This window comes from Dreissena polymorpha, chromosome 8, assembly GCF_020536995.1.
Source record: "Dreissena polymorpha isolate Duluth1 chromosome 8, UMN_Dpol_1.0, whole genome shotgun sequence".
Classification (NCBI taxonomy): Eukaryota; Metazoa; Mollusca; class Bivalvia; order Myida; family Dreissenidae; genus Dreissena; species Dreissena polymorpha.
Genome location: NC_068362.1, coordinates 57,528,027 through 57,537,865, shown reverse-complemented (window position 1 = coordinate 57,537,865; position 9,839 = coordinate 57,528,027). Strand labels below are relative to the sequence as shown.

The following is a 9,839-nucleotide window of genomic DNA, read 5'->3' as shown; positions in this document are numbered from 1 at the left end:
CATTTGTACTGCAGCTGTATATCTAGCCCAACCAGCCTTAGCGATCACTTGATTGAAGCAGTCACCTGGTCAGTCTAGATTTCCGCTGACAAAAATCAGTCTTTATTACAACTGAGTTTAACCCTTTCCCCTATAAGAAGCAAAGTGAAAATGGCTCTTGCAACAAGCATAAAACCAGAACAGCCTGCGAGTAACTCACAGTCTGTTCAGATTTTATGCGAAGGGACCAGAAATGTGTCAAAATACATATCTAAGACTAAGTGGTAAAGGGTTAACTTTCACCTGCCGTAAGAGGCCAGCGTCATTTTACTTCACTTCAAAAGCCGTTTGTCACCTGTGGTAAGTGGTCATAAGGCAGTCATTCTTGAGATGGGAAAGAAACTATGCAAATCTATCTGCTTTGTTGTCTCTTATCTCTGATATCATACCTACTATTGTGTGTCTAAGGTGTTGGTAAAGAATCTTATTGTGGTAACTGACTTTGATATACATGTTGTAAATGTTGCCCACTGCAAGAAAACAAATAAAAGGGCTTTAAGAAGGTTTGTTTCACTGGGATGCTTACGATGAAGTACTTGGAACGTCACACACAATAATTAAGATATACAATTTATTGAGAATGATACTAACAGCTGGCCAACCATATAAAAAGTGATCCACCTGTCTATATCAGCCACTTGGACCACTTCCCTTGACTAGTGTCTGTGCATAGTTTGGATTGTATTTCAAAATTGAAATCTTACTTGGATTCATAATTTTTCATTTGTGCTAGAATTGGTTTGAGTAGACTCAAAATGTTTGTTATGGGTGCTGGTACATGATTTGGATTACCTGTTAGTGTTTATCATTGGTAAATATATGGTGTCAAGGTTTCTTTGTAATTGGTAAATATATGGTGTCAATGTTGTTTTATAAATAATCATGTGTACTAACTATTGTGTGGTTGTTATGGAAGGTGATTATGGTCTAACTGTTGTGTTGTGGTTATGGTCTGTATGCAAAAACATTATTCTTGTTGTTAAGTCTGTTCAATGCTGCAATGATTGTACATGTTTTATAAATTATTTAACGAATAATATATGCAATACAAATTAATTTATCTCATTCCATACCCTGTTTTCCATGTTATATAACCATTACGAATATATTTATCTTACACATGTATAATATAGTTTTTAAGCGTTTTCATTGGCTAATTTTCGTTCGATGGACCAATCGCATTTTGTTATTTTGCTGAAATGACGTTGCAACGTCAAATGACGTCACAAAATGTAAACAACATTCGGGATTTATCATTATGTTTCCGTAAATATTTATTTAATTTGCTTATTTGATAAAAAAGATCTGACACTCGTTGTAATTTCATACCATATTATTAAACTCGTCCAGGAAAGGCTCGCTTACTTACAAAATTCCTGAACTCGTTTAATAAAATATGGTATGATATGACAACTCGTGCCAGATCCTTTTTGTATATCAAAATAAAAAACAATGTGTTGATTCCTGTTGTCTAATTTAATAACGTGTAATCTCTACAAATACATTGACCAAACATGGGTGTTTTCAATTTGAAAATTACAAAGTGATACAGATGTGGTATTTCAGCTAAGAGAGATTTAAGAGAGAAAATAATTGTAAAACAAATGAAGCTATCAGCATTATTCAAAAACTAACTTGATGCCAAACATTTTATAAAAATCATGTACATGCTGTGGTTTTAAAGTGAGCTTTTAGTTACATGTATAAGAATCTTGTTGAAATGTGTTACTACTGAAGATTTAACAAATATCTTCTAGATTATAAGATTTCCATTTTACAAATGCATATTGAGGTAAGCTAGGTAGTGTATTTGTTCATTCCAATAAAATAGCGTTATATGAACGATTGCATTTTTATTTGATGATTATTTGCTCAAGTTCTTGTTGATTTGTAGACTTTTATTTTGATTATTCAAATATTGTGTTTAGACTGATGGTGCAAGCCCACGTGATTTTTCGGTAGTGGTATTTAGGGATCAGCTGTGGGGGAACTTCTCCTTGACTGCGTAGGCTGCAGGTTTGTAAATTGATATTATAATGTGTGTTGATTGTCGAGCAGTGTCCTGTAATCAAATGAGATAATTTCATAGAGGACTATACAAATATTGAATGTATACTTAAGTTTTATGTTGAAAGACTTGTTTTAGAAAAGATAGTTATAACAACATTAAGGAGATTATACAAATGCACGCTGCTTTGAGGACACACAATTTTATCAAATTTTACCTCTCTGGCTAACATTCTAGGCAATCAACATTATAATTAGATGAGCTGCACTCTTGTAAACCCAGGCCTAACGCATGTGAATAAAGTATCGTCACAGTTTAGTGTGTGAATTTCGCATAGGCTCCTCATGGACGTGCAATATGTTTGCTTTTATGGAATTTTTCGATTTTAATGAAGACTGTTCTGAACAAATATCTAGTCTAAGTGGAAAATGACTTTCCCTATTGGCTGTGCTGACTGCACCAGCTGATCTGGGACAACACTGGAGGAAAACATGCAATAAGCCAGGTTTTCTGTGGCACAAAGTGACAAGCTCAATAGCCATTTTAAGTCATGTTTTCGACAAAGATCTAGAACTTATTTGCATCACGGAGTGTATATTGACAGGAGATGAATCGAGTATTTGACCCTTACTGTAGTAAATTCAATCTTATGCAAAAACTATTCATCCGATTTTATTGGTTTATACGTTATCTTGTTGCTTATTAATTCCTCTTTCAAAAAAATATAACTTTTAGTATATTCCCGTTGTTATTAATGGATTTATAGCGAGTTAAACACAAGAAATACACATTTTATGTTTTACCACCGCGCGTTTAAACGTGTTGTGGCTATCGATCTTTTACGATTAGCGTACAGCGAAGTGCCGAGGTTATACATTTTGATGTACCCACTCACGTCTTTTGTTAAATTATAGTTTCATTTCTCGGCCGATTTTGACAAATTATATATCATTAGAAAGCTTACGTTACGTAGTAAACAGATATATCAATATATATTAAGTTTTTCTTCTGATTTCGACAGCCCGGCGAGTTATAACTTAAACTTTTGCAAATATCATACCGTTTTGGAGTTTTAGAATCTAGATTTACGGTTGACATGTTCGTACTTAATACCAATTTGTAGCGTTTATATTTGGAGTTCAGTTTTAAAAATAACATCTTGCTTAGGAGAATAGAATTCTGTATACGATAGAAAAAATTTTTGTTTAAAAACGAAAGTAATTAAGGAATGAAGGCGGGAAAATGTAGCGCGCGTTCCTAACGCACTGAACTGATGCTACGGTCTTGGCGATTATGCTTTTGTTTAGAAACCGGCCATTTAATTTCTTTTGCCATCTTAATATATTTTTAGGGAATATATTGTAGTATTTTGTTCACGAAACATATCAATAAAGCTTATTATAAATGAATCTTAATAAATTAACGATTTCAGCTCTTGTTTATAACACAGAAAGGGTGTAAAATTTATGATGAAACAGCGTATATAGCGGACCCTCTCGATATTATTCGGCTTTGCATGCATACTTGAAATAAAATGGGTGTCAAAAACATTCATCGTTTGCTGTTTATTATCAACAAGGTAATTATGTATAATTATTTGAAATGTTATTTACCTTAAATTATCAATTTATTAAAGATTCTTGAAAATCACGGTCCGTGTTACGCGGGTCATTTCGTATTTTGACATCAGGGCATCATGTCCAACTATTGAAAATCAGATTTTTTTCACCGGGACGATGACGGCTTGGATTTAGACAGGCAGACAGATAGTTTATTCAGACTTAAACAACAGTACATCGTCTTCAACTCAAATATATAAATTATTTTAAGACGAATTGTTAGGTGATTACACATATAGCAGTGATGATTCTGAGAATGTTGCCATGTTTTTTATCCGTGTAATCTAGAGTCCATGGTTTGAGCATTTTTATCGCGGTGTTCAATACAAGATATCTCAATAATCCTGTTTATTGATAGATCAGTGGTTTTATTGCCCCTGTGTTCAGCACAAGCCAATTATCTCGTTATGATCAGATACTGTGCCGACCAATACTAAATAACACTATGGTGTCATACGCCACAGCAGGGACCTATACTTGTATATTGGTCCCTTACCACAGGTGGCAATGTCTGGTCAGTTTACACTTTTTATGATACCTCCATGTCTTCTCGTGGTATTAGTGGTCATTTCTTGGAGTAATGTAACGCCAAATACTCAATTTTGCGTTTATAAGATATGTAGCGTATTGAAAACATTTATAGTCATCTGCCCATACAGATTGCCATAAACTAAATACTGTATAGATGTCAGCCAGCTAAATCACAATAATTATAAGTGCTTAATACCTATACATGTACATTTTAAACATTTAAAAAATCTAATACTTAACATTTAACGTATTTAGCGGGTACCGGTAAAAAAACTCCGTCATTTCGTAGTCCTATAAAGAGTATATGGTAGTGTACGGAACAACATAATTAAAAACAGCATTCTCATTTGACCACAACGGGGTTAAATAATCTTTCCGAAAAATACAAATAATACAGAGTTTTAATTTAGAATTCTATATATTTATAACTCTGTTAACTTATAAAGATATTTCAATATACATGCATAGACAGTTGACCGTGATTTTCAAGAATCTTTAAATAATTTTAATTAATTGATAATTTATGGTTAATAACCTTTCATATAATTTTACATAATTACCTTTTTGATAATAAACAACAAACGATGAATGTTTTGACATCCATTATATTTGAAGTATGCAAAGCCGAAAAATATCAAGAGGGTCCGCTATACATTTGTATACGCTGTTTCATCATAAAATTAACACCCTTTCTGTGTTATAATCAAGAGATGAAATCGTAAATTTATAAAGCTTCATTAATACTTAGCTTTATGGATTTGTCTCTAGAACAAAATATTTCAATATATTTCATAAAAAATATAATAATCATGGCAAAGGAAATTCAATGGCCGGTATCTAAACAAAAGCATAATTGCCAAGACCGTAGCATCAGTTCAGTGCGTTAGGAACGCGCGCTACATTTTCCGGCCTTCATTCCTTAATTACTTTCGTTTTTAAACAATTTTTTTTTCTATCGTATACAGAATTCTATTCTCCTAAGCAAGATGTTATTTTTAAAACTGAACTCCAAATATAAACGCTACAATTATGTATAAAGTACGAACATGTCAACCGTAAATCTAGATTCTAAAACTCCAAAACGGTATGTTATTTGCAAAAGTTAAAGTTATAACTCGCCGGGCTGCCGAAATCAGAAGAAAAACTTAATATATATTTATATATCTGAAAACTACGTTACGTAAGCTTTGTAATGATATATAATCTGTCAAAATCGGCCTAGAAATGAAACTATAATTTAACAAAATACGTGAGTGGGTACATCAAATTTATAACATCGGCGCTTCGATAGAAGATCGATAGTTACGACACGGTCACGTGACTTAGACACAACAAGATATTTGGCGTAACGGTCCCGTTTCATATCCGTGTAATCTAGAGTCCGTGTTTGCATTAAATATCTAGTTACCATTTTGTGTTAAGTGTTTTAATGTATTAATAAAAATTCTCTGTATTATTTATTAATGCACCATTTTTACTACAATAGGTCTATTAATCAAAATAATTACTGATGTATTGTTTACGCTGGGATAATAGGTACTGAGATAATTCATCCAAAATGCGTTATAGTGTATGATGGCTGTTTTCCACATTTCGCAGCAGACATCAACAACTTTTTTTACATTCTGTGTGTCAATTGACACAACCTAGAGAACGTTATTACGGTCACGTCTACGCGTTCATTATATTTGACAAAATATTTAAGATAAACATTTTGAGTCTTGTTTGTAAATTGCATTTTGCTTTCCAAAGTATTACTACTAGAGTGTTGAAGTTTTAAATGTTTGTTGTTGGCACATTGAAGTTCATTTTGGTCTGTATAACAAAATAATATTAAAATCGCGATGACTTTATTATTTGACCCTCGTTCTTGGAAATCTGGACTAAATGCATGTGCGTACAGTGGCATCCCAGATCAGCCTGTGCAGTAAGCAGAAGCCTATGGGGGTGACACTTAAAGCTTAAACTCGATTTTCGCTAAGAAAAGACATCCTTTTAACGAAAAATACCATACACGCGGAAACTGTCGTCCCTGATTAGTCTGTGCCGACTGTGCGCGCGTGCATTAAGTCCCGTTTTCCCATAGCGAGGTTAATTTTACCTCGTTTTAGCAGATCTGCAACGGTCTAGTTTCAACACCGTGTAGATTTATTGAAGGATGCTTTACTAGTAGACTCTCTGGAAGTTCCTGATAACGTTAGACCGTCAAGTACGGACTATATGGGACCCACGCGCGCGCGCGTCCAAAATGGTAAAATGTATCGTCTGTACAAAAACTGAAGTTTTTACTTTGCGTTACTAGATCTAATTATTTTTTTTTATAGCAGATGGGACAAAATTTATAATAGATAGACACTTAAAATCGGGAAGGACCACATCAACTTCGAAATACACGCACACTATATCGTGTGGGATCAAAAAAGGTCCGTGTAACGACTATTACGAGTTCGGTAAGAAGCCGAAACTAATATTTCAACGAGCTAACCTTTCAACGTATACATTTTTTTATTGAATGTTTCTGTTTTATATAGTTCTGTGCCATGAGAGGTCATGTGAGTTATGTAAACTCTAGCCAAAATGAATAAGTTAACAGCTAATAAGGTAAAATTAACTAATTAATTCGTTTAAGAAATAATGTTTTGCGCCAAGACTCATAAGGTCATCAAAAAGGGATGATTGACTGAACCGATAAAAAACTCATACGGACAAAGTTGTCTGTAAACAGTTAACTAAAAATGTGTGTATCTTCCGACTGATTTCTTTAAGCACTATTAAGAATTAAATGATGTTTTATTTTGGACTAAGTTGGAAATGCATATATTAAATGAACACTGAAAACAATATCAAACAACAAAACCACTTATTTGCCAAAACCCAAATAAAGAACCGCGAGGATGAAAGTCACTCGGGGCTACCCGACTAATTACGATTAACAGATAAGATACTGAATATTCAATTTTCACAGACGCGAATGATTTCCACATACGCATGTATGACGAACGGCCTCAACAACCAAATTCTGATATATATTTAGTATTTCTTACACAAAATTTACATTAAAATAAAACAAATCAACAATACACACATTAATATAAAATGTTCTGAGACAAAAGCTGGATTAAAATTCCTCAGTCTTCACACGGTGTTATTGATCGGTGGTATGACTGGTTGAATGGTCCCGTTGGACGCCTTTGAGTTTGGAAGTGGGGACAGAGTTTGGCGCTGTACTTCTTTTAGCGCCGGATTCTCGGGGTCGCCCACTGGCGTAAGTTCGTCTTTTGGGTTCCCTGCGGTACCATTGGGTGCAGTGCTTAGGCTTTGGTCGTCGACCTGCTTTGCGTCATATCCGTTGACCGTCTCCCCTGGAACAGTTGACACAGTCATGACGTCAAGCCAATACCCATATTTGCTCATAAACATTTATTGTCAATCGGTAATAATACCACCATTGGAATGCTAAACCTCTCCCCTCCCGTCACAAACATGATTCGTGTACATTTGACATGCATGCGTGTTCTTTGTTTAATGATGCCACAGAAATTGCATTTAACGTATTAAACATGGAAACGTTATCTTTAAAGAAAAAGGGGGAACTTAAAATATGTATCGTCCAGTTCTGACAAAGGATCAATGTTACTAATTCAAGATTGGAATCTGTAAAAGAAATGCACAATGCCAGTGTATTCGGTCGGGGCCTGCGAACACATACCTGGCGGTCCCGATTTCTCCTCCCAGGGTTGCACTTTGGCTGGTTTCCGGCATTTAAATAAATACACGACGACGCCGACTATCGCCAGCGCCACCAAAACACATACGACAACGCCGGCAATGATAGGCACGATGTCGGTGTTGCTGGGAGAGGAGGCCCCGGGTGTTGGCGTTGTAGTGGCGACGGCGGATGTAGTGGGCTCGAGAAAAGCTGTTAAACAGTGGATTAAACGTAAATATGAAAAAAAGATTTTCATGTACATTTGACTGTGAGCGGCTTTATGGCGTCACGTGAATGGGAGATAATTTCTATTTTCATGTATCGGAGTACTGTTTTTTTCAGATTTAAAAAAGATCAGCAGAGTGAGTTATTAAAGTATAAAATAAGTATGAGTTATTACTTTCTACATTAAACTACATGTACTGAACATCATAAATATAGTATATTAGTAACTGAAAAAGTATTTGTACCGGTATTCGTGAATATATACTGACCATAGAGATATGATTTATAAACGAAATCTTATTTTTCTATCATAGTTAGCTGTCATAGTACCGTCGGTCACGAGTACAGATGGTTAGAAATGAAATAACAAGACACTACCTAGTGAGATTTTAACACGAATTTCCAGCCACGATATCCGAACATTTGCTAGCGAACGCAAGATTGGCTTCGGGAAGCGTCTGAAGCATGACTTAGTTCTGATCGCGATGAATGATCAGTATGTTATTAATGAGCGGACCTCTAGCGAGGACGTCATGTTCTAAGCGTTTCAGCAAGAAAAAAAAGAAAAGAGAGCGTGCAAAAATGAAAGTGTTTGTGGCGCAATACATAAACTTAATGCAACTGTGTCGAGGAAAGAATGTTTTTTCCATGATTTTGAAGTTTCCCGTTGTCTATCACAGGCTTTAGGCTATAGCTGCTAGCCCCTCCAAATGCCATCAAAATTGTTCACTTGCGATACAAAATAACATAAACTTCACTGGGGGGGGGGGGGGGGGTAGCAGCTAGCGCGCGGACCTAATAGAAAGCACCGATAAGTGCGGTCCAAAAATGCATATTATAAGGGTCTTTTCAGGTTTTGGTTAATTGACAAAATAAAAAAATGTTTCAGATTAGCAAATTTTCGTTGTAGTTATGATATTTGTGAGGAAATAGTTATACTGAACATTTACCATGCTCTGAAATATCCATTATATGCATCTTTTGCCGATTTTAAAACCTTAAAATTATAAAGCGTTGCAACGCGAAACGATTGCTTAATTTGGAATGTTCTGTTTTTGTCGTTATTTTTTGTGATACTACGACTGTTGCTTATATCGAGCATAAAATTCATCACTCATTGCATGAGCACGGATGGTCTAGTGGTCTAAGCGATAGAATTATACTCCAGGGATCAATGATTCGAGCCCAGTTGAGGATAACTTATTTTCTTTTTTTAATTTTATGTTTGTTTTTTACTGGCGCTTTTAAGATCCAATGTTTACATTTATCAATATAAATCATTTCATGACAAACTTCATTACATGCCAAGATCTGTGAAAAGGCCCCTTTAACGTAAACGGCATGAATCCGACCCTGACTCAAAATCGTTTGTGAAACGAAACAAGATGACATTTTGGAACGATTTTAAGATGTTAAGAAGTTGCAAAATGTTTGTATTTTAAAGTTTTTACACCAATGCTACTTGTTTTAGGGTCTTTCTATTGTAATTAACCTTCCTATGGCACGTTTTGCTGTTGGAAGTTTTTATATAGCATTCTAGTATTGGGAAGTATTTATGGATCTTAAAAGATTTTTGTGTAAGTTTTATTATACACGTATATCATGTTGTTTCATATTGTTTGTGTAACAATGCTTCACACATTTGTGATTACTGCGTAATTAACTAATTATATACATATGACGTGCGTAGGCACGTGCATTGCAATGT

At 34.8% G+C, this 9,839-nt stretch overlaps 1 long non-coding RNA gene across 1 annotated transcript; it reads right to left on the bottom strand.

Moving 5' to 3' along the window:
- Positions 1-7,222: 7,222 nt before the first annotated feature.
- LOC127841862 (uncharacterized) lies at positions 7,223-8,131 on the bottom strand. Its single transcript, XR_008031367.1, has 2 exons — positions 7,907-8,131; positions 7,223-7,559 (listed from the first exon to the last, which is right to left on the bottom strand). It is a non-coding gene; the product is annotated as an uncharacterized LOC127841862 (long non-coding RNA).
- Between the last annotated feature and the right edge of the window lie 1,708 nt (positions 8,132-9,839).